The 20,278-nt window shown below is 36.3% G+C and overlaps 1 long non-coding RNA gene and 1 other non-coding gene across 2 annotated transcripts; both read left to right on the forward strand.

Annotated features, from left to right (window-relative positions):
- Window positions 1–276: 276 nt before the first annotated feature.
- Window positions 277–348, forward strand: TRNAG-UCC (transfer RNA glycine (anticodon UCC)). Its single transcript has one exon. It is a non-coding gene; the product is annotated as a tRNA-Gly (tRNA).
- Window positions 349–17,891: 17,543 nt separating this feature from the next.
- Window positions 17,892–20,232, forward strand: LOC122194678 (uncharacterized). Its single transcript, XR_006184087.2, has 5 exons — window positions 17,892–18,136; window positions 18,235–18,349; window positions 18,647–19,556; window positions 19,652–19,697; window positions 19,780–20,232. It is a non-coding gene; the product is annotated as an uncharacterized LOC122194678 (long non-coding RNA).
- Window positions 20,233–20,278: the final 46 nt, after the last annotated feature.

The following is a 20,278-nucleotide window of genomic DNA, read 5'->3' on the forward strand; positions in this document are numbered from 1 at the left end:
TTTTTGCTTTTCACTTTGTACATGTTTTAATTAATTGTGTTGATTCCTATAAAATTAGATACAAGGCATAATTATACTTTTAATCTTTTGTATCATCAAACTGAAAATTGCATAAAAAAATTTGAGAATAAAACGGGAAAAATATGAGATTCAAAACATTAGAAAGTTAAAGTAGTAAAACTACTGGTCAAAACTTTTGTTATTTTCAACAATATATAACGACCCCAAAGATTTTGCTTTGTTAATATCTATGAACGCTGTAAATAAAGATATGAAGCGTTTGTAGTCCAACGGTTAGGATAATTGCCTTCCAAGCAATAGACCCGGGTTCGACTCCCGGCAAACGCAATTTGTTTATATAATTATCATTTTTTGTGTAAGACCTTCAAAGATTTCAACGGAAAGTGTTTGGTTTCAAATTTTACTGGAATTCGAGATTCAGTCTTTATACATAGTCTATACTTTTCAAAAATATTTTATGAACCAAATCGTTCTCTAAAATGAAAATCTTTTGTAAATTAAAATATTTTCACACACTTAAACAGCTTATTATTTATTTATTTATTTATTTAGTACAAAGTGTTTCTATATACAAGTTTTGTGTTTTATATGATCACGTGTATACATGAACTTTTGTATTGTAATATTTAAAGTATAGCAAATTATACCAATGGCATATATAAACACTTGAGGTATACTCTTAATACATCCGTTTTGCTTTATATGTGATTCTTGATAACTGAGATATTTGCTATGAAGATGAAGATGTATATTGTGATAAAGTTGTTTTCCATGCGCAATATCATTTACATGAATGATGCTTGTTACGCAATTGTTCAAAGCCCGTATGCAATATGCATGCCCAAAGCATGCAACTTGTTTTCAAAAAGTGTGCATGTACTTTTTCTTTCTTTTTTTTCTTTTTTTTCTTCTTTTTTTTTTTTTGATAAAGGATGACCCTATCCGAGCCATTGCCGATAATCATCTTCCGGTTCTTTGACCGCTGGTCAAGCAGTATATGTTGATCGTTTAAAGCATCCGCTTAGGAGGCCGGTGGCTATCTCTCAATAGAAACCAAACCGGGATTGAACCCGGATTACTCCCTTTTGGTGAGTGATTCCCAAGCTAACACCACGAGGCTATTAAGATATAACCTGATCAGATTCATTCTTATCTCTTCCCATTTTATTCACGTGTATTTTACTTAGTCAATATTGTTTTAGTCTTCCGTATTTATCTCCTAGTATAGCTGTACATTCAATTATATATACTCATGTATACATGTTATGTAAATCAATAATCAAGTCAATACAGATAACCTTACCAAATCTATTTCACTCTTTATATGGTATCAGAGCTACGACTTTGAATACTTCTCAAATTTCTCTCCTTCTTTCTTTCTCAGACGCATAATCATGGGCAATACTGCAGAAAACTCAAGCTCCTCTCTGATCGTTAACACCACTTCCAAGGACGATCTCACCATTGTTCACTTTCCTTCCACCTTGAAGCTAACCTCTACAAATTACCTTGGATGGAAAACACATATCGAAGCCCTCCTTCATGGCCTCGATCTGTACTGATTCATTGATGGAACCCATCTTCCTACATCGCCAATCATAGCCGTCGATGGAACAATTACACCTCATGTCGACTACTCTAAATGGTTCCGCCAAGACAAACTACTTTTTGGAGCACTCGTTGGCAGTCTATCTCCCCAAATTGTCCCTCTTGTGACAAATGCTTCATCATCTCGAGAAGCATGGCAAACCCTAGCCGGAACTTATGTTTCCCCTTCACGAGGTCACATTAAGCAACTTCAACATCGCCTAAAACAAATAACCAAAACTTCTACCCAAATTGTCACTGAATACATGCAGATCATCAAGACTGTAGTTGATTAGGCAAAAAACTTGATCAATAAGATGTGATTGATGTTGCTCTAAATGGGCTAGACCAATCCACATATAAACCTATTATGGATGTTGTTCACGCAAGAGACTCACCCATTTCTTTCAATGAGTTACATGAGAAACTCATCAATCATGAATTAACTCTTGCACAACAAATCTCATCACCAAATCTCCACCAACCAGTTACAACTCGCAAATCATCAACCCCGCAAATCATCAACCCCGCAAATCATGGCCCACTCGTCAAGACAATACTGCGACCGGTCTCTTGCCTACACCATCAAACCAATCCTCACAAGCTACTAGAAACTGTCCCTTTCTGGGAAAATGTCAATGGTGTCACAATAAAGGACATTCTCTTAACAATTGTTTCACTTTTAAGAAGCTTTTTCCAATTGTTTTTGTGCCTTCTTATCCCAGGAATGTGCAGGCAAAAAACGCACATGCTCATCTCATGACACCACAACAAACAACTTCATCAAAGACATCCAACTGACTGTTTGACAGTGGCGCCAGTTTTCAGCTACAATTGATCTCAAGAATCTGTCCATTCACGCCCCATATGATGGAACCGAAGAACTGGTCATCGGTGATGGTTCGTGTTTACAAATTTATCGCATTGGCTCTGTGATTATTCAAACTCCACACACTCCTCTCAAACATGTTTTATATGTTCATGCCCTCTCACGCAACATAATTTCTATTTCCAAGCTATGTCTTGATAATCACTTTCTAATCGAATTTTACTCTTTTGTTTTTGTTATAAAGGATCTGACATCCAAAATCCCCCTCTTCAAGGGAACATACACAAAGGGAATGTATGAGCTACGCCCTTCCATCTTACCTCAGATATTTTCCATGCAGCGCACCAACTTATCTACATGGCATCATCGACTGGGGCATCCCCAAAATAAAGTTTTTCAGCAATTAGCAGCTTCTCTTTCTTTTAGTTCTAGCTTCAATGAAAATTGTAACTCTTGTCAAATCAATAAAAGTCATTGTTTGCCTTTTCATCAAACATCTCATACATCAAATGCTCCACTTGAACTTATTTTTTCTGATGTCTGGTGCTCACCTGTTGAATCTATTGATCACTACAAATATTACATAATTTTTGTTAATCACTTCACTAAGTACATCTGGCTGTATCCAATGAAAAAGAAATTAGAATCCCTCAGCATATTCACTAGATTTCAGCTTGTAGTTGAAAACTTCTTCAATACCAAAATAAAACAGTTGTTCTCTGATAATGGAGGTGAATACCTTAAACTTCAATCTCATCTCTCATCCTCTGGTATATTTCATCTCACCTCACTACCTTACACCCCGAAACATAATGGATATGTTGAACGAAGACACAAACATATAGTAGAAACAGGTCTTGCCCTACTCTCTCATGCGCACATCCCGGTTTCCTTCTGGCCTTTCGCCTTCACCACTGTTGCCTACTTAATAAATCCCCTACCCACCTCCACCTTACACAATCTATCTCCTTTCACTGTTTATTCAACAAATCTCCAAATTACTCCAAACTCAGAAGTTTTGGATATCTTTACTATCCGTGGCTAAGACCATATTCCCCAAACAAACTTCACCCTAGATCCACCCCATGTATATTCGTGGGTTATTCTCCCACCCAAAGTGCTTATTACGCCTATGATCCAATCTCCTCTAAAATATACACCTCACGACATGTGGTGTTTGTTGAAACTGAATTTGCTTTTCCTAAACTTACCCCTCACACTACATATCAACCTATCTCCCCACCAAATCTTAATCAATGGCTCCCACTATGATTACTTTATAGTTTTTGACAAATATGTTTGGTTGATGGTTTGATTAATATAAAAACGATTTTTGGTTTTGAGTTTTGGGACGTTACATACCTTCTTAGTGAACTCCATACCTGCTCTTGTGCATTTTGAATCGGGTGCGAGTCGGTCCTTTGTGTCTTAGTCTTTCAATAAGATTTTTGGCATGTCTCTTGGAGATTTGGATTGCCTGTTGTGAGTTTCCATCGCTAACGAGCATGGGGTTTCCGCTTCGAGCGTTTTTCGGGATTGCGTTTTGGAGATTTTCGGAGTGTCTTACCGATCGATTTGATCCCTATCGCTATGGGGGATGTGTACGTGATAGTAGGGATGGACTGGATGAGCAGGTTTGGTGCAATGATTGACTGTTTCGGTCAACGGGTGGTAGTTCGAACCCCAAGTGGGGGAGAACTAGTTATTTATGGCGAGGGTACCAGAGCTAGATCGACCTTTTGTTCTGCTTAAAGGGCTTGACAGTATTTGCAGCATGGGTGTATGGGTTACATCACGTATCTGGTTGACACTCGGGTTGGGAAGGAGGTCTCAGTTTCTGATGTGTTGTAATCAGAGAGTTCCTATATGTGTTTTCGGAGGAATTACCCGATGTACCTCTTGAGAGACAGGTTGAGTTCATGATCGATTTGGTCCCCAGTGCGGCCCCGATTGCAAAGGTGACATACCGATTAGCACCACCAGAGATGCAGGATTTATCCTCTTAGCTTTAAGAGATATTGGGCAAGCAGTTTATCAGACCGAGCAGTTCACCTTAGGGAACACTAATTTTTTTTTGTAAAGAAGAAGGATAAGTCTCACCGCATGTGTATTGATTATCGGGAGTTGAACAAGTTAACGGTGAAGAACCTTTACCCACTTCTGCGGACTGATGACCTCTTCGATCAGTTGTAGCGAGCATCTTGGTTCTCCAAGATCGATTTGAGGTTAAGGTATCACTAGATGAGGGTTAGAGAGGAGGACGTAGAGAAGACATCGTTTCAGACTTGTTATGGTCATTACGAGTTCTTGGTGATGTTGTTTGGGCTCACCAATGCGCATGCGATATTTATGGATTTGATGAATCGAGTGTGTAGACCGATGCTCAATTAATCAGTTATTGTTTTCATCGATGATATATTGGTCTATTCCAAGACCAGGGAGCAACATGAGGATCACTTTCAAGAGCTTGTGGGAGTTTGAGGCAGGAAAGGTTGTATTCCAAGTTCTCGATGTATGAGTTTTGGTTACGGGAGGTCCAATTCTTGGGACATCTCATTAACCAGAATGAGATTTTGGTCGACCTGGCCAAAATTGAGGTTGTTATGCTGAGGGAGGTCCCAAAGTCTCCCTCAGAGATCAGTAGTTTTCTAAGTTTAACAGGGTATTATCAGAGATTTATTTTGGAATTCTCCAAGGTTGTTGTACCCCTCACTCGTATGACGAGGAAGGGAGTGGATTTTCATTGGGGCCTAGAGCATCATGCTGCATTCGAGACACTAAGCCATAAATTATGTGAGGCCCCGGTGTTGACCTTCCCTGTGGACGTTGAGGATTTTGTTGTGTATTGTGATACTTCTATCACCAATTTGGGGGCAGTGCTTATGCAGTGAGGGAGGGTTATTGCATATACTTCTAGGCATTTGAAGCTGCATGAGGTTCAGTATTTGAAGCATGATTTGGAGCTGGGGGCGGTGGTGTTGGCCTCAAGATTTGGCGGCATTACCGATGTGGGGTTCGGTGTACCATTTACACTGACCCTAAAAGTTTGAGGTATCTCATGGATCAGCCAAATATGAATATGAGGCATCATAGATGGATTGACGTGGTCAAGGACTATGATTGTCAGATTCTTTATCACCTAGGGAAAACGAATATGGTTGTTGATGCATTGAGCCACAATCCGGCTAGTTCTTCTGCTAGGAGCTTATGTATGAGGATTTTTATTGATTGGCCACTACTGGATTTGATTAGAGAGGCTCAAGCTGAGGGATTCAAGAAGGAGAATTGGAAACAGGAGCGAATTAGGGTGATATTGACAGGTTTTCTATAGATGGTCTTGGATAATTGACCTAGTGTGGTCGGATTTGGGTACCAGATTTCGGTGGGATCAGGCAAATGTGATGGAAGAGGCTCATAAGTCCATATTTTCGATACATCATGGATCCACCAAGATATACCAGGATTTAAGACTTAGTTATTGGTGGTCGTATATGAAGAAAGATATATCCTGATATGTTGAGAGGTGCTTGACCTATCGGATGGTCAAGATCGAGCATCAGAGGCCACATGGCAAGCTTCAGCCTTTGGAGGTTCCCATGTGGAAATGGGAATAGATCACCATGGATTTCATCACTAAGCTACCTTAGATGGCTAATGGATTTGATGCGATATGGGTTATAGTGGACCGTCTGACCAAGAGTGTCCACTTTTTAGCTATTCGGGAGAGCTCCATAGCCGAAAAATTGGCTGATGTTCATGTGCGCAAGATCATCGCCCAACATGGTGTTCCTATTTCTATTATATTGGATCGAGATGTTTGGTTCACATATCGACTTTGGCAGAAGTTCCACGAGGAACTGGGTATGAGGTTGCATTTTAGCACTGCTTATCATCCGCATACAGACAACCAGAGCGAGAGGACCATCCAAATGCTTGAGAATATGTTGAGAGCATGTGTGATCGGTTTCAATGGGATTTGATATACCTATCTTCCTTTGGCTGAGTTGTCTTACAACAAAAATTATCATTCTAGTATCGGTGCAACATTGTTTGAGCTTCTCTATGGGAGGAAGTGTCGTACCCCATTCTATTGGGGAGAGATCGGTCATAGTGTCATGGGAAAGACTGAGGTGCTTCTTCACACGACGAAGCTTATTCACCAGATCAAGTAGATGTTACAAACAACTCAGAGTCGGCAGAAAAGTTATGCTAACTGGCATCGATCGGAGTTGGAGTTCTAGGTCGGCGACATGGTTCTACTGAATGTATCATCCTAGAAGGGTGTAATACGCTTCAGAAAGAGAGGCAAGTTGGGACCCCGTTATATTGGGTTGTTTCGCATATTAGCCTGGGTAGGCAGGGTAGCCAATCGGTTGGATTTGCCTAAGCAACTTAGTCAGATTCATAACCCCTTCCATGTTTCTCAATTCCAGCTGTATGTGGCTGAAGATTCAGTAGTTGTTCCTCTAGATGATATTCAGGTAGATGATCATCTAAATTATGTTGAGTGACCGGTGGCGGTTCTAGGTAGGAAGACGAAGGTCTTGCGTAACAAGGTGGTATCGTTGGTCAAGGTCCAATGGAAACATCGTAAGGGTTCCGAATGGACTTGGGAACCCGAGGCAGAGATGCGAGAGCACTACCCTGAGTTATTCGTAGCACTTGACTTCGAGGACGAAGTCTGATTTAAGTGGGGGAGATTTGTAACATCCTTGATCCAGGTATTTTCCATTTCTACCCTTATATGTAAAATATGTTGAAAAATTGGTCCCTTTGGCACTTAAATGAAAATGCACATTTTGTTAAGTACGTTGGGCGTACACTTACGTACGATGGGCGTATGTGGCAAAAGCCCAAACCTTAATTTTTAGGGTTTGGACCATATTTAAGCATCATTATCTCACTGAGACCCCTTCATTTATCAGCCTTCATCCCTCTTTTCATCCCTAACAAACCCTAATCTTCATTTATGGTGTTTTGAGCTCATTTTGGTGTTTGGTGTCCACCTTTGAAGGAATGAAGCCATTGGAAATCAAGCAAGAAGCTCCAAGCTTTGTAAATATGTGTTTTACACTTCTTGAGCAACCCCCAGAAAGTATAAAGTTCTGAACTTGATGATTATCTCTCTAGATCTTGCTAGTTTTTGAAGTTATTTGCTTTTAGTCCCATATTCTTGGTCTAAGTTAGTATGGACTACTCAAGACCAAATTATTTGTCCTTTTGAACGTTTTAGTGTGTTTAGAGTTATAAAAATAGGATCTTAACCCTCAATTTTCATCCATACATGTATTGTGTATTAAAATATTGTGAGATGTTAGGGTTTAATATGTTGACACCTTATAGCCACGCAAAGTCATAAAGATGGAAACTTTATGACGTAGAACATTATTTCACTACTAAAAAAACAGCCTTTTACGACTCTCATTGCGCGTCGTAAAAGGCTCAGAAGACGCGCAAATGCGCGTCAAGGAAGGCCCTGTCATAAAGAGAGACGACGCGCATTTACGACGCTCATTTACGACGCACGTTTACGACACGCAATACGTATCAAGGAAGGCCCTGTCATAAAGGAAGACGACACGCATTCGCGTGTCGTAACCTTACGACGCGCGTGTTAATGACACGCAATGCGTATCAAGAAAGCCCCTGTCAAGAAAGGCCATGTCATAAATGAAGATGACACACATTTTGCGTATCATGATTTTAAATATTTTTAAAAAATTATTTATAGATTTACTAATTTTCAAATTGAATAATACATTAAAAATCTCATAATACAAAATAAAATACCATAAATAACAAATATAATTCATTTCACTAATATGTCAAATACAAATAATTATTCCAATAGTGAGTAAATGTTATTAAAAAAATGAACTCATTTATATACAATTGCATTATCTAGCTTACTATGTGCCATCAACTCTCTGTGTGTTTACTTTTGCTTGAGTCTCGTTTCCTCCAAAGCTTCTAGCCATGCCAAAATATGATATCTTAGGGTTCATGTCCAAATTAAGTAAAACATTGCTAGCTTAAATTCATCAAGTCCTTGGCGTGAAGTCTTAGATAGTAGCTTAACTGCAATCTCCAATCCTTCTAGCAGACCCTAAAGATCATTATTGGCCATGTAGCAGGATCAACCTGCAATCTCTTTTTTGCCTTCTTATTACTTGCAGCATCTTCTACCTGTTTGACCAAGGTTGTGCCTTCAGCAGCAACATGCTACATTGCGTCAAAAAGATAAAAACAGATGACAACAAATACAAATAACTACATTCTACTTTAAAAAAAATAGAATCCAACTCCTAAATCACAAACCTATTTAAACATACTAGAGACAGGATCCAATCCATGGGGTATTTTTGGAAAATAGTCTGAACATTCTTGACAAATCATCAACCTGCAAGTGAAGGGTAGAAAGGGAAGAAACAAATGTTCACAACCACTAAGAAATCTAAAGACTAGAAGTTTCACAGTGATTGTTGATTCCTATAAACTCAAATGTGAGATGAGAGGCTTGTTTATAACCAGTAAGAAATACTAAGTTGAAAGAAAAAATTGATGATATTACCTGGTCAAGGAGGAAAACGATAAGAAATGGTACATAGAAAATATATATAAGTATGAACTGGGAAGTTATCAGGGTTTACATTTCAGGACTAAAGTTTCAAGCTTTACAGTTCTGTTCCTTCTCAACACATCAAACATGGTTGACATGTTCTTATCACTGTTTGTTTTCTCTTCTGTAACACTTGAAGCAAGCTACAAAAATCCAATAGAAAGTACACGTGTTTATATGATGATGTGAGTGAGGAGAGAAAAAGTGATATACCATTGTTTTTTGTTTCTTTGATTTGTGTGACCCTTGCACTTGAATCAAGAGATGCAAACACCAGGTCTCTGTATTACAAAAAAACAACAAGCTTTCTTATATAAAAAAATACGGGTATGGAAAGGTCAAAGGTATGAAGTCTGAATTAAAGAATTTATAAAGAAAAAAAGAGAGGGAACCTTGAATCCTGTGAGAAGGCTAGGGCTGTAACAAGGCCAAGATGTGCTTTCTTCACTATACTATGCACCCTCAGATTCACCCTTCTACAATTCCATACCTTTCGTGTGAACATACCAATCCTTTCTGAAGAATGATCTCTTTCTTGTGTCCCTTGCTGCATTTCAAAATACAAGATTGTAAGCCTAGCAGAGACAAGAGAGAGTATTAATATAAGTATTAACTTTTTACAAATGTGCCCTCGTTTATTTATTTCCTTTTATATCCCCAAGTACACACATGGTGATTTTCTATTTTATTTTTATGAAAATCAATTATTCAGATAGACCTGATACCACCACCACCTGCAGGTCCGATTTTGTACAAAGCAATGAAGTTCTAGGTGAATTGAATGGCACGTTTTTCTTCATCAAATAATCCATTCATTCTCAATCGTATGTCTTAAGGTTGATTGCCTTAAGGCTGTGAACTCCGATTACATAAGACATTACACACTTACTAGTACCTGGATGTACTTTTTCCATCCATGATCTTACCTATCAAATCAAATCATAATAATAACAAATCTTAAGATTAAATTACATTTTCTGATTTTTTGCAATTTTGGTCCCAAAAATGTTTTCTTGCTATGTTGGTCAAAATTACAAATAGTAATACCTTTGAAGCTAATGCTAAAAGATTATCAGGTGCAGATATTGCATCGGGTTTTGCTCCATCACAAGGAATTTTATTGGTTGACAATGGCTGCAATGAAACGTCTTGAAAATCTATCACCTGATTAACGAAAATCATACTTAAAACTAATTCTAATATCTTTGAAATTATAGTGAATTACATTTTAGGTCTCTTGAGTATAGTTTATTTTTGAAATTTTGGTCCTAAAAAGTTTTTGTTCACTAACACCATCTAGAAGATATTGGTCGGCAGCTCTAAGGAGATCATGGGCTATTCTCAAATCCACCTCTACTGATCTAGTGTAAATGCACCTCATCATTTTCTCAAATGTCTCCCAATATCTTTTGCATCTCTCTCCTAGAATGCAACCAAACCACCACATTCATCATCATCATTCATAAACACATATGATACTATATGTTTCTAGTTTGATACTAACCCTATAACCACCATCAAACATTGCCCGAAACGCATCAGAAGAAGCAAGCAGGCAGATTGTGTGAGCATAAAACCTTTTGCCTGATATCATACCAAATAAATAAACTGCCAGCCACATCCGTTACTTAATTTTTACCTTTTTAAAAAACATATCATATATCATATGTGTACCTTCAATCATGAAAGTTACATCAGAAAGTGTAGGGTTGTTCACATACTCCTCACCCAAATATACCTGCAATGCAAAATTACAAATGCAACAACAATTATTACATCAACAAGTGTATGCTTGCTTGGAATTTATTAACTAAAAGAGTAAATTGCATTTTTTTTGTCTCAGCATGTAGCTGATTTTTTTTTAAATTCCCAAAAAGTTCTATTAGAATTTTGGTCCATACCTGTTTCAAGTAAAATGACTTTCTAAGACCAAAGATACAAAATTCAGCTGCTCGCAGGGGCCAAAGATATTCATTTACTTGGAACAGTAAGAACCACAAGCAAAGACCAAAATCGAAAGCTCAAGGACCAAAAATGTAATTTACACTAAGAAAAAAAAACGGTTTCAGGGGCCAAAGATACTCATTTACTTGGAACAGTAAGAACCACAAGCAAAGATCAAAGTCGAAAGCTCAGGGGCCACATATATTATTTTTAATTATAATTTGTTGTTAATGAAATTTTGGAGATATTAGATCAACTGTTTCAGACCATTGATGCAAATCTCAGCTGCCTTTCCTCAATCTGCCACTCCTTGATGATATCTGGTTGTCCATCCGATCCAACAGAGAGCGATACTGATGACAATTGACTTTTCAAATCATAAAAACAACATTGGAATCTAAATAACTATAAGAAAAATCATCAGACTGAATGGATGATGATGTATGTTTGGATACATAAAGTCTATTTCTTTTCTATTTTACCCTTACATACGAAAAAACAAATTTCACACGTGAGGGTGGAAAAAAGAAGGTTAAAGGGGTTGGTGTCTTAATACATTAACTTGGCTTAACACATGAGGCCATTTTGTCCATATTAAGTCAAAAAGAAACAGCCCCTAAGTTTTAATATAACAAAATCCATTAAACAACTACAAGTACCATAACAAAAAGTAGCATACCTTTTATTCCATAACCTGTTGTAACCCTTAAAAGGCCACCAAGATCAATGCACCCATCAGCATCCATGCAATTGCAGCACCAACTCCTGGAAATATTTATTTATTAATCAGTAATCACACCTCTTTAATAATTAGTATGTAATCTACTAACGATGATATGCGTATCCAGTAATCTGCTACAAAACTTTGTATCCACCCTATAACAATTTTATAATCAGATCCCAAAATTATCAAAATAAAAGACCACAAAAAAGAAAATATTTTAAATACTTATTAATTATTTATCATTTACCTGAACTATTACAGTCCAACAAGGAAAAAGAAGTCCACACTTTGGAGAAATCGCCTCATCCAGGTCTAGGACTCCCTGTTACAAACATTATATTTAACAAGTAAGGGCAAATTTGTAAAAAATCAAGGCCTATCAAATAAATGAATAAATATTATAATTAGCATTGCTAGAGACATAACATAAACATCATAAGGTGAAACTATTAACAGATTTGGGTTTAGGGTTTTGATCTAAATTAAGATTGAGGAATTCAGAAAACTTGGCACATACCTGCTAAATCAGCCAGGAGAGCACGAGCGGGGCCCTGAAATTATTAAAATTGTTACTTGAATTTAAAATAATGGTTTAAAACACAAGTTTTTTTTTTAAAATGATCTTTTTATAAATTGTTACATGAACGATGTTATTAGCAAGATCCAACATCCAGAAACCTATGATGAAAACAAAAGTTGCCCTTGTTAGTGTACCTTTATTCATATGATAAATCAAAATCAAAAAGTTAAATCAAATACCATTATTGCTACTTTTGAGAATGGATCAGTGGAGGTGGATTTGAGAATAGCCCAGGATCTCCTTAGAGCTGCTGACCAATATCTTCTATAATGGGATAAAAGTGGTTTGAGAATCAAAATGCTTCTTTTGAGCTTTTGTTCACTAGCACCATTAGAACCTGAAGTTGTAATAACCGGACCTGCAATCAAATAAGTAAATCAAGAAATGAAACAATAAAAATGATACTGAATAAAAAAAATATTGAATAAAAAGGACCAAATAACATGAGGAAGTAAGTCGATAATCAGAAAATGAATATTCTTTGTCACATATATTGAATAAAAATTAAAAATTTTATTTTAAGCATTTTACCGAACAGTTGGTGTGCAATATATATATATATATATATATATATATATATATATATATATATATATATATATATATATATATATATATAGGACATTACTGAAGTGGATTAACAAATAAATGAGAAAATATGACAATTTTTGTGTAAAGTGAGGACGTAACAAAAATGTGAAACTACAACAGGTGACAGACCTTAGTCTTTGAACCTGGTGAACATGATAGAAGGCGTTATCCAAACAGCAACAGTGGTGGTGTGGTTGAATGCCGACAATAAATAGTTCACTGAAAAAACTGGGTTAACTTTATCTAGATGATTGTTAAACCCACTAGACCCTAAAGGAATTATCACAATGGAAAGAACATCAACAGATAATGTGTTTTTTCCCAATAAACCTTAAATAACACATGTCTATATGGGTTTAGAGAAAGGATAACAATACCTGAAGAAAAAACAGAGAGCTTAAGAAGTTGACTTCCCATAAACAAACAGGTATCCCAAGGAAAACCCTCCACTTGGTCATGCTCAAATCACTTACCGCCTGAAATGTGAAAATAATTACCAGAAACTTGATAAAAGAAAGTCATAAAATTTGTCCCTGGATGTAAAAATTAACATCGCAGCTAGTTTTCAAAACAACTATTTAGAAAAAAAAAATTAATTCCAATAGCCACAAGTTATCCATATCTTCCTCTGTGGTGAAGGGGAACACAACACCTATTTTCTACAAAATACGAATTAAAGTTACATACTCAATCAATAATTAAACTTTCCTAAGATGCATAGACCTTAAATTCATAATGGAGAACATCAAAGTCATAATTCCTTTCACAAAAGTTGTCGAATTAAGAAAATTAGATAGGGTTTCGTTTTGTGATTGATATCCATTGAAGAAAATATAGGTACCTCTTCAGGATTGGGAACCATACCTTGATTTATGGAACAAAAAAAGTTGAAGCTTGATTCAGCGAAAACAACCAAAATTCCAAATCCTTAGAAGATGATGGCGTTGTTCTGGTGTTGAAGGTGGAGGTGGTTATCTGATGGTGGGTAAATCGAAACCCACTCTCGAACTCTCTCCTAATTTTAACGTGCCCTCACTAAAATAAAATAAAAAAAGCTTCAATGATTCAAAATCGTAATTGTCACTCTGCTTAAAAACCCTAAAAATTCCCATCGCTGATTTTTATAATGAAAATCTGAAGATGATCAGACGGGGGTGGTTTAAAGGGATCAAGCGGTTGACTCAGCCTCCCACCTTTATTCCTCCCCAATCAACCTCCGTCTGTAGTTAACTTCACCGGAGCAACTGTCTGCAAGATTTAAGGCATGAAATCGATCTTCATTGAGGTGAGACAGTGAGAAAGAAAATTTTAAGCCTGAGTTGCCAATAAAAAGATGGAAAATTGAGGCGCTTATCTGATGGAACTCCGTTTTGCTATAAAGAGACAATTGTTGTGATAATCAAAGATGGAGAGAAGAGGGTCGAAGGTACATGATAAGCAGAAATGAGATACTACAATCGATTTGAAGATGAAAATAATAGGGTGGAAGCTTGGCCGCTGGGGAAGTACCAGTGGTCAACGGAAAAAGTGAGGAACGAGATGTTGTATGAGACCGATAAGAAGGAGATCAGGAGTAGCGGATAAGTGGATCGGAGAGGAGAGAGAAGGAGGGAGAGGGGAGAGTCGATTGGGAAGATGAAAGATAGAAACAAGGTAGAAGGCGGGTTTTCAAAATTTTGGGGATTTCGTTTCCCCCTGTCTACTTCCTTAACGCGCGTTTCATTACAATTATAAAGCGACACTTATATAGGGCGTGCATTTAAGATACAGCGCCCTCCGTGTTTTAAATTTTTTTTTCTTATGATACTAATTTAAGGGCGCGCAATAATGCGTGACCTAAATCCTTAAATTTTTTGAAGAGATGTCACTTTTTAATGTCACTCTCTTTTGTGTAACATAAATTAATGAGTGTCATGGTTTGCGTGTCGTTAAAGGGCCTTTTTCTTGTAGTGTTTGGAACTAGATCTGAGTTTTAGATGCGGTATCTTAATAGATTAAGCACTTAATAGAAAGGAAGTGGTGACAGGCGAGTACGTTGTGCGTACTTGAGGGTATGTTGCATGTACCAGGTCAAGACCCCATAATCTAGCCAAGAGAATGCACTACGCGGGGCGTAATGGCTGAGTACACCGAGCGTACTCAGTCTGAGTTAACTTGTTGACTTTTTGACTTTTGACCTTTGACCATAATTATGACCAAGTTTGACTTAGGGGCATTTTGGGTATTTTGAGTAGTAGTTTGAATTTAGGTCACTGTTTGATGTATAGGTGGCATGTAGAGTTGATTTTTGGAGCAACGTTCTTCTTTGTTACTTCTCAGACTGTAAGGTGAGTTTTCATCACTGTACTTGAAGGCACCAATGTCGACCCACTAGGTTATGTATCCTGGTATATAGGATGTTGCTATGATATTTATGTATGACTATCTGTTTGTTGGTTATATGATTATCTGTTACATATGTCGACATAGTGTGGTTGGGTTGAGGCAATACTGCTCTATGCGGAAGCCATCAAACCTGGGAGCAAACCACTCATAATTTGTTGGCCGGTAAGGCAAACCAGACTTATGTTGTGGGTTCGGGAGCATGCCAAACATAAGCTAAGGGCCGAAAAATCATACCAGACTTATGCTGTCGGGAACAAGCCATAAATGAGCTATGGACCAGAAAGGAAAACCAGATTCATGCTGTGGGCTAAGGGGTAATCCAGCCTGATGACTATGAACCCAATATGCATGTTGTTATATGTTGTGTGGTGGTATTTTGGGGGAACTCACTAAGTTTTGGCTTATCGGTTAAGTTTTATGTTTCATGTACTTTAGATGATCGGGGGAAAGCAAAGACGTGATTGTACACATTATTAAGTGACATGTTGTGGAGATGTTATGAAACATTGATTTTGGGATATTTGTATTTGATCTTGGATTTTTATGTTATGGGATGATTGGAAAACAATGATTTCTCTTTAATGAAAAATGAAAAATTTTATTATAATTTTGGGATGTTAAAATATGGATTTCAACCCACAATAATATAGTTAATTTGTTTAATTATCTATTTCATATCAAACATTTAACCTGATTACCCATTCCCGTTATCTTCTTTATTCATCTATAAAGACCTATCGTAAGGACTATCGTTGTAAATATCGTGGTTTTCATCTATATTCTGTTAGATTACTACATCATTATTACAAAATTTTGAGTTCCTACATCATTAGTACAATAGTATCAATTTCTACATCGTTAGTACAATAGTATCGGTTCCTACATCGTTAGTATAATAGTATCGGTTCCTACATCGTTTGTACAATAGTATCGGTTCCTACATCATTAGTACAATAGTACCGGTTCCTTCATCGTTAGTACAACAGAACAATCCTCGCATCGTTAGTACAATAGTATCAGTTCCTACATTGTTGGTACAATAGTACCAACTCCTACATCGTTAGTACAATATTACCAGTTCCTACTTCATTAGTACAATATACCGATAAAGTTGTGACGTACTATCTTAATTTTCATCACTCATCATACCATGGCATCTTATCTCTCATCATACTATGTCATCTTATCATTTTCATCTCTCATTACACTTAACTACCCAATGTATTATAATCATGAAAATACATATACAATATAAATCATATAAAAATCATCTTATAATATTTCATCTATCACATAACACTACTAGAAAATAGCCCTTTAATGACGCGCAAACCATGACACGCACAAATTTACGATGCGCAAAAGCGTGTGTCTTAAGAATAATGTCAGCTCTCCCTAAATTTAAAGGATTTAGGTCACGCATTTTTGCGTGCCCTAAATTTAGTGTCTCACAAAAAATAAAATAAAACATGGAGGGCGCTTATTTTAAACGTTCGTCATCAATAAATGTCGCTTTATAATTTACAAACGTGCGGCTCCTCTTTAGCAACCAGCTAGCAGCGGGAAAAGGAAATCTAAAAAAATTAGAAAACCCGCCGTCTTTGTTTCCCTTCATTTGACCTAGGAGTATTATTTTTCTCTCAACACAAAATCGAGACTAGGGCTTTTTTTCACAAATCTATCTCCAGTTCTACATTGCTCTCTCTCAAAGGTTCCAGATGGTGGCTTAAAGGAAGGAAAAGGGCGGCGATCGTGGCTCCAAAGAAGGAAGACGCCACGATGATGGCTTTGGGGAAGGAAGATGACAGCTCTTAGCAGGCCAGCCCTTAGATATGCACTTCCTTCTCAATGGGTTGAAACATAATTCTAACTCTGTAGACGACTCCCAGGATGTGATTAAAAACATCTCTCCAAAAGCCCTAATTTCTGACTTGCCACCTTCTCCACCCCTCACATGTGTCTTCACGTATACATAATTTCTCACTTGTCAGTCGAGTACATAGCTCTAAGTCTTTATCGGCCGATTTTTTATTTCCGAATCCTCCTATTTCGTGTCTCACTTATCAGTCACGTGGTGTAGGGTGGTAGTAGTCGTCTGGTCTGGTGGTTTATCTACGAGTGATATAGTCTAATTCATGGTTTACTGGACCCCAAATCTGGAGTTATACGATCTAAAGAGAGAAGACCAAAGGGTTTTACTGATATGTATGGATCCACATGGTCATAGTTGCATCTCTCTAAGGGAAACTTAATCTGAAATCAAGGTGTACACTTCTACTCTTCAATTTCATCATCAATTTCTATTCTATTTCTACACTTCTGCACTTCAATTTCACGTTTTTTTAGTTGTAACTGATTCTTGCTTTAGAATTTTTGAAGTACTCTCAAGGTTTGTCTAATTTGACTTTTTTACATCTTGTATATAGAGATTTGTGAAATTTTATCTATCCAGTAATAGGAAAGAAAAGAAACAGGTGAGGTTGGAGAAAATGGTAAACAAAGCACCAAATTAGGAAAGAAATAGAAGATAAGTATCTACTGTGACATCAAAGAAGATAAGTATCTCAGGATTGTTCTGAATTATTATGACCATTTTGCCCTCATAGGAATTTTGATATTAACTTACATGGGCAAAATTCTTTTAGTGTAGATTTTGTCGAAGAGAAATGACATCAATGAAGATAAGTATCTCCTGTTGTTTCTATATATACACTTTTTCTTCTTGTTTAAAAACTTAAAAACTATATAATTGTGAAAATTGAAGGTTCACACACTGTTAAAAGGATTGGAAAAGATAGTTGCAAGTGCAGATATTCCAATGTTAGTTTGTGGCGACTTCAATTTTGTTCCAGGAAGGTATGTTGTGTATTTTTATGCCATAACTTTTATAAAAGTAAAAGCTTTATTATGTTACATAATATTTATTGAATTATTTATTATAAACTGAATTCTAGTGTCCCTCATGCACTTCTTACAATTGGAAAAGTTGATCCAATGCATCAAGATTTAGCAGTTGACCCTCTTGGAATCTTGCGACCTGTCACTAAACTCATTCACACTCTTCCCTTGGTAAACCATTTTTTTTCAAAATATAATATAAATGTCATGAGCTTTTATCAATTTTGAATGTCATGGCATGGTTTTTTTGAATATATTGTCTAAGTCAGCTGACTCATCATCTATTAAAAGAAAAAAGTCAAAAGATTCTTGATAAATTAATTATGGGATTTTGTTATTTATAATGATTTGTTGACTTGAAAGTTGCTTCTAGTTATAATCACAGCCTCTTTTATCATATTTTTTTGTAAGTTTATTCATGAACTAAAAATGATATAGTTAATGTCTATTAATGTCACTTTTTGGCAGGTTGATATCTAATTTGGTGGTTGTCCTTGTCTGTACAACTTGTGGTGACATTGTATTTGATTGTGTTGGGCAGCCGATTCGGTTATTATTAACGTTTTCTCAATTACTCTTTTTATTTAAACCATAGAGGTTATTATAGGATATTTGCTAGCTGGATATGCAGGTAAGTGTACCCCTTCCTCTACAATACAAACTGCTTTCTCAATTCTCACATCATGGTGTTGAATCTTGCAGCCAATCCTAAATCAAAAAAAATCCATTGGAGATCTTTAGAAGGTCTTCCCAATAAGCAATCATTCATTCATGATGGTTCTATGCTACATTATAAAAAGCAGAAGGCAGAGTGTCCTCATTATTCTTGATAATTACGTCTGTTTGATCTAATGACCTGTGAAGTTATAACACAGATAAGTTCCTTTCTATTACTTAATTAATTAAATTGAACAAATAAAATGAAGCATAGGCATATGAGGAGCACCTCTTTTGGTTTCACCAACTTCAGTTCATGGAAAACTCCCTGAGTATTGCAATGGTGTTGGTTGTTAATGAAAAATCCATTATTTCATATTTTTATTTATATTTACCAAACGATCCAGACCGTTTTTGTTAGATTTTTGAATATAAGTGAGATTATTCAATTGCATTCCCAGGATGTCATACGTTTGTAGACTCTTCTTAAATAATCCTTATAAAAGGAAATTGCAACAATTTGTTTTCCTATTTCCTGATTTCTTACCAATATAACTAACTTTATGTTTTAAGATCCATAAAATAATGCCACTCACATAGTGACACGTTTATTTGTATTATCTTTTTTTTTTTATAAAAATGTCTAGATACTCATCTTGATCATTGCAGATACTCTGCATTATTAACTACTCCAACCCTTTTTCAAGAAGGAAGAATCAAGGTATACATGTTTTCACCATTTTGCTGTTAAAAAGACGAAAATACCCTTCTTATTGTAAAAGAATAAGCTGAGAAAGATTGTATGGAATGTTTCAGGAACTACAAGATAAATTAGACGCAGTGAAAATGGAACAACCACAAGGTAATGATGAGTTTAAATATTTTTTTATACTATTTATTATGGAAAAAGCAAAAAAAATGACCGATTTGTCCTTTTATTACAGTGAGGTTGAATGATGCAGTTACAAAAGAGTGTGCTGTAGAGATGTCGGATGAATTTAACATAACCTGGCTTCATAGAGGGGATCCCATACTTAATGTTAGTAATTTATCAATTGAAGCAAGTAGGAACTTAGGTTTGTTGCTTGATCAACTAAGGTATCAAGATATGAAGTCACTCAGCAATATGGTGGTTATTGTGCCAATCAAATGAAAAATCCATGTCTTTCTCTTTGATACTTTTTAAAATTCACCAACCAATTAGAGTTTAGAATAAATTTTGTTTTATTTATTATAATTAGGCTGAAAAATTCATTGAAAATTTGAATTAAATTCTAAGACTTTGATAAAGGAGATACAAAGCTAAATACTAAGAGTAGAGGTCTGTGTTTGGTTCCTATTTCATGAACTGCTCAAGTTACATCAGTTATGTTATCTGTTAACATCTTGTTCTTTATTATCAAGAGAAATTTGAGGAAGGTTGCAGCTCAGGAAGTGGTTGAC

Source organism: Lactuca sativa, chromosome 6 (assembly GCF_002870075.4).
Source record: "Lactuca sativa cultivar Salinas chromosome 6, Lsat_Salinas_v11, whole genome shotgun sequence".
Taxonomy (NCBI): domain Eukaryota; kingdom Viridiplantae; phylum Streptophyta; class Magnoliopsida; order Asterales; family Asteraceae; genus Lactuca; species Lactuca sativa.